Genomic DNA, 6,382 nt, shown 5'->3' with positions numbered 1-6,382 from the left:
TATATATATATATTTTTTTTTTTTTTTTTTACATTATTTGTACCTAGTCTCAGTTTATCAACATAACAGGACAATATGACTCAAAGGTCAATGCTGAAAATTTGAACAGTCCATTTGGAGGAAGAACTGATAGCTTTTCAATGAATATAGAGGAACCTCAACTGGGGAAATTCAGAAATTCAGGCAATAGGTACAGCACACAGCTGTAGGGTACAGCTCATGGGTACAGTATATCCACATCAGAGATTTCAAGTCACAGCCATCAGCCATTGTCCCCAGTATTCTAAATATTATAATGTCTCACACACACACACACACACACACACAGCTACAGGGTATAGCTACATGTTTATTATTACAAATATTATAACTTGCATAATGTATACAAGTTATGTGAACAAATAATTTTGTTAGGTGTGATTTTGTTTGCCATTGTACTGTAATGATAATAGGGATCGCAAGTTACTATAGAGAGGGCAATTTCTTAAATGACATCAAAAAAAAGACCCTTGTACTGTAGCAAAAACAGTTGGTAACAAAAATTGGAGAGAGAGAGAGAGAGAGAGAGAGAGAGCTGCAAGAATGCAAAGAAGCTGAATAAACTGGCCCCAACCCAGCAGGGTTCAACAGTGGAGCACAGGGATGTGTCTGGCTTTACATAACGCCATTTTATATTATTTATGAGTTATGTGTTTTCATTACACCTGAGGTCTCAATGACCAAACTGATAAATTTGTGGGTAACTTTATTGTTGTAAAACTTGTCTTTGTTCATAAGATGTGGAGACCTACAATATAAATGTACATTAGTGGCCTTAGGGCACAGGGGAGCCCCTCATAACCCAATACATGGCCCCCTTGTGGCGGACGAGAACAATCCTCACCACTGTGTGAATGTTGCTGCAGGGGCACACTGCTGCACCCTGCAAAGATGCACAGGGAAAAACATGCCACAGGGGTGCAACGGAGTGGTTAGGCCTCTTCTTCTTACATAGGGTGTAAGATGTGTCGATGTCACCCACAAGAAATGCTCAACACTGGATAATCACGACGGCATCACACACACACACACACACACACAATAAATAAGGCATGGCCACCATTCACAAACCCTTCCAATTCTTCCAGCAGAGGAGAGACGATGTGCCACACTTCTTACACAATATGGCACTGCCTGCCAAAGTCTGAGCGACAATGTGTGACACAAAAGGACACTACTCTTTATGCCGTTTCATCTTAGAAACATACAAATATAAATTGTTATATGATAGTATGTATTATATGTATGATTATATAAATGTGTCCACTGTCCTTTGTTGTTCATTTATTCATGTATTATTTATGTTTTAATGTCCGCTCTGGCAGTACAGATATGATGTTTGGCATGCCAATAAACTGAGCTGAATTGAATTAAACTGAGAGTGATACAGACATAGAGAGAGAGAGAGAGAGAGAGAGAGAGAGAACAACACTAAGGTTGCTGTGGTAGAGACATAAGCAACCATGCTGTGCTCCAAGTGGGTCCCTGGTGATAATCTGTGCTGGGTCCTCTGCGTTTAAGAGCGGTCCCTGGGAGAGAGTAACAGCCCCACAACAACTACAGAGATAAGAGCCTGCAGACACTCGGCGGCCAACACTGCAACAAAACATAACCCGCAAAGAGTGAGAGAGAGAGAGAGAGAGAGAGAGAGAGAGAGAGAGTTCAACTCCTCACTCAGAAGGCGTTTAAACAGTTTCACATTTCCCTATCGAAAACATGCTATAGTGCAGGTGAAAAAGATGAACAATTTTAAGTAGTAGTAATAATTAAATATCCATAATGTGAGTCAAGACAATTATTTTTAGCTGCATATCTGGTACAAATGAAAGTTTCAGCGTCTTTCATAAACTCTCAAGATTGCCACCCGTCCCTCTTTGTTCATATATGCACTAGTTACAGGGCCTCATACAGAAATGCCACACATAGCAGAGCTAGGATTTTATACTTCATAAGTGGCTAGTTTTAAGAAAAGGATGCAACTTTTTGTGCGTGTGCAGTGGTAGATCAAAATAAGTAATGGACATATAGCTGTCTCTAAGGCAGAGCAGTTGTGAGTTTACTTAGGCTATTGTTAAACTCTCTGCCTGGCTAATTGAATTGGTGATCAATAATACATGAAGGTGGACAGTGAGACAGATGAACAGCAGAATGTAGGATGTGTTCTCACCATTTAAAACAAGAATTTATACATATCAATTGTGTGGCTACATTGGTTACTGTGTTTTAATATAATTTCTGTGCAAGGAATGGTAAGTCTGACAGAACTCACTTTATTTCTTAGCAACCAATGTATTTATTTATAGGTTTTCATGTTAATTACAAAGATTGTAGGCTCTTTGTGGAGTATTCTACACTGTCTTTTTGGGGTTGAGGGAATCTTAGGTCTGACCATTCCGTTTCTATGGCAACTACATCATGAGGAGTAGAGTGCGTTGGGGGTGGGGGAGGCGGGAAACTCGCGGCTGCACTGTATATGACTTTGCTTTGTTGCCGTGTGGAGCTTCTCTTTTTTACTAGAATGTGTCTTATCACGAAAGTTCAGAGAAACACATCGTGTTCGCAAAACACATTGTATTGAATAAATATGCGCTGAGCTTGCATCAGATTAACTGTGTTATGGATTTTCACTACATGGCTTGCAGTTACGCACGCACCACAGTATCTAGGAATTTGAGTCCCAACAGCTAAGAATAATGCTGCGTTGTGTGGAAATTTTGTTCCTATCCAGGTAATGACTATTGATTGTCAATTGACTAAGCCATAAGGAAATGGCCATTCATGTTTATTGTTCAGTCATAATCAAATTGTGAAAGAGCAGTCCTTCACCCCACCCCAACAGACTGAATGTTAAATGTTGGCTGTTGTTAAATTGTTAAATTTGTCGTTTGGATGTCCAGCTGTGTAAACCGAGGAACCTCGTGTTGTCCATTTTCCATCTTGTGGTATAGGCTCTTTAATTAATCAACTACAGCTGAGACAGGTTTTGTGTTTATCTTGATTGATTGTTTAATAATTGTTTAATTGTTTTGTTATTGTCTTGTCTGTCTGTGAACCAGTTAATTGGTCACACCTGCCCTAATTAGGCTGGTTATATACAGGTAAATTATATAAAGATAAATTTTACTCCTTCTGTTAATTTATGTGCGGAGCATCAGCCAGCTCTGTCACACAAATACAGACTGTTATGTGCATGGGAAAGAAAGAAACATTCCTGAGCTGCCATTTCAGTACATTCGGAAATGATGGAGGATTCAGAAGTGAATCATGCTCCTGTTTCTCACTAAGGTCAAGTCATCATTTGTTTCTTCACTGATCACTCGCTTTACATTGTCCCATTTGTTGCCGAATCCATAAGTATCTCACAATCATGAGTCTTTCTCCTGAACCCATGTATGTGATGCTGACAGGATACCAGATTGTCTGCTTTCCACATCAAAGGCCTGAGAGCACTGGGTTCCATGGCTTGGACCCTGTGAGAATTACTACCTGGTGAAACCTTAACAGGAACTCATAATAGTATTTAATCTGTCACAGCATATGCCCTTGAAATATTCCAGGTAAGTAATAATCCTGTTGTGCATTTGGATACCCAGATCTGCTGGATGAACAAAATCTGTGTGTCCAAAAAAAATTCCAACACCCAGTTTTAGATCACAAGTGAATTTTTGGCACTATTTCTGCTTTACAGGGTAGAATTGACTCAATGGTAAATCTGACTTAAACCAAGTATCCTGGAGGCACTTATCTTCCTGTTTTTATATCAATCACATCCTATGACAAGCTGATTGGTGGTAGAACCCATCACTAAACTTGCCTGTCCTGTAGCATATTTTGTTAATGACAGCTGTGGAGGGTGCTGTGTGCTGGAGCACTTAACGCTGGTGATGAGCCTGTGTACTGTCATAAAGAGTGTCTCCCCCTCCCATTTCCTCTCTGTCTCTATGTCCCTGGCTCCTCCACCCCACTCCCTCCAACTCCATCTCTTCTCGAAACCCTCAGGGGAATGGAAGGCTAGCAGTGAATGCGATTCAGCTCACAAGGATCTAAAGCACTTTGAATCAAAATGGTTTTAATCCCACAAACAAGAGAGGATGTGTGTTATCATTGTCTCTTGGCTGAAGGCTCCTTGACAAATTTAAAGAAAGAGCAGACCACTGGGGGCGATGCAGAAAGAAAGTGGATGTTTTCTTTATTGGTATCCCAGCTCACTTTATGTGTGTGTTATCACAGAAAAAAGTGATAACCGTACATGCGCGCGCACACACACACACACACACACACACACACACACACACACACACACACACATACACACACTCACACATTGTAGAGAAATAAAGTCAATGGCATGTCTCCTCTGATTTCTCTTTCCACCAGCTAGCATGGTCAAAGGTTTCTGAGTCCCCAATCAATACTGCTGCCGGATCTCATTTGAGCTTCGTGAAACTACATGGCTGTACCTGAAAGATGAATTTCTCTTGTTTTCCTCATGCCTTATGTCTGTGTAACAGGCCTGTGACCCATGACAGGCTACGTTTGACTAGACACACACAAAACAGACCTAATCCTGACTGAATAGTATTAAGGAGTTAAAGTAGTTGATAAAAGGTATTTAACTACTGGACAATTCCACTCCTCTAAGGACTCTGGTGTTTGTTTTTCTTTTATTATTTTAATTGGAGGTCAGATTGTATGATTTGTTTTTAGACACATAGGATCTTTATCCCAGATATTACTAACATTATGCACCGAGTCTTATTCTTACTGGATGAAGTCAGGTTCCCAGTTACCACAAAACTACTGTATTACTGACTTAACTGAATTGTCTGGGAATCTATTAACTGAATTGTCTGGGAATCTATCTGGGAGGCATACAATGACAAAATCATTCATTAAATTAAAGGTTGTGTTTGAGATAGGATAATGACAGTTATTTGTACCTTTTTCTCTCCACAAAGTCAATGGCAAATAGAGATAATAAGATGAATGTCTTGTTTAAATTTCTGAGCCCGTTACATTCTGTTTGATATCAGACATGTCTGACTATACTACATTACTGCAACCCACTACTGAAGCTGTAATCAAATTAGCCATATGTCATTCTTGTTCTCTGACTAGCTGTGTAGACTGAAAAATACACTGTTGGTTCCATTTGCTTGGATGATCAGCTGTTTGGCTGTTCAGTTAATTTTCATAAAGTAGCATCTGAAAGGGAAAAATACAAATCCAAAACATGCATTGAAAATGTTTCTTTCTGCAAATTGAGGAGGAGCAAGAAGAGGTAACTGAGTTAACCCTGCACAAAATGCCTTTGTTGCCACCCACAACATTTCCTTTTTTCCAGGCTGTGCTAGCCTCTCCTTGACTGCTATGATGGGTTCAGGTGCTCCTGTGAAAATGTACTGCACCCAGTCGCATAATGAAGATATTCTAGGACATAGAGTGACCTCTTCGGTCCTCAACTGTGACAATGCAATTCATACATTCTTGTTAAGTGAGGGTGCTGTGTGCACAGGTTAAAAGGTTTGGACTGCGTGCCCTCTCTGCATATACACCTCCTTGCTTAAATGAGCGCACTCCACAATATTTCCCACTTTCCATGTATTATGTACACATATAAACATATACATTATACTATTATATACACTTATACAGAATTATATATACTCTTTCTCTTTCTCACACACACACACATAGTAAGACACATTTACTTTGCTTATGTTCTCTGGAAAAGTAAATGTACAATGTATTGTTCATTTATGAGACTGCAGAATACAAATCAACATTAATAATCATAATGTGGACATGTGGATTTCATTTCTAAAGAGCATAAGGGAAGCCAGTTTTTTGCTGACAGACTCTTATAACCCTCAATGGAGTGAAACTGTCAGACAAACATCTGTAGGACAGACGGCAAATGAGCAAAGGTGGAAAAATAAAATATGCTCAGATATGAAGTACAAAATATGAGGAATATACGTTATGTCATATAAAGCCTGCCGCTGTCATATTTGTATTTGTTTATCAGCTTCTTAAAATTTTCTTAAAAACATTTTCCACCATAAAACCAGACACCTTAAAATGATTAATTTCAGTTTCAGTGTTTTTAAATACAATATCGCACAGAATGAAATTTTAATGTATCATTTGTAACACAGTAAAGTGTGACAATAATATTGGTCAAGGGTCTGAATACTTTTGCAAGGCACTGTATATAGTTTCAGGAGTAGAATTATGCCAAATTGCATTGCACATTATAAAGATGGCAAGTAAACTCTGAGATATAAATACTATTTTGATTTTTTTTCAGGAGGGGAAGGAGAAATGACAGAGAATGGAGTGA

This window comes from Megalops cyprinoides, chromosome 7 (genome assembly GCF_013368585.1).
Source record: "Megalops cyprinoides isolate fMegCyp1 chromosome 7, fMegCyp1.pri, whole genome shotgun sequence".
NCBI classification, from domain to species: Eukaryota; Metazoa; Chordata; class Actinopteri; order Elopiformes; family Megalopidae; genus Megalops; species Megalops cyprinoides.
Note: the sequence above shows the minus strand (reverse complement) of the source record.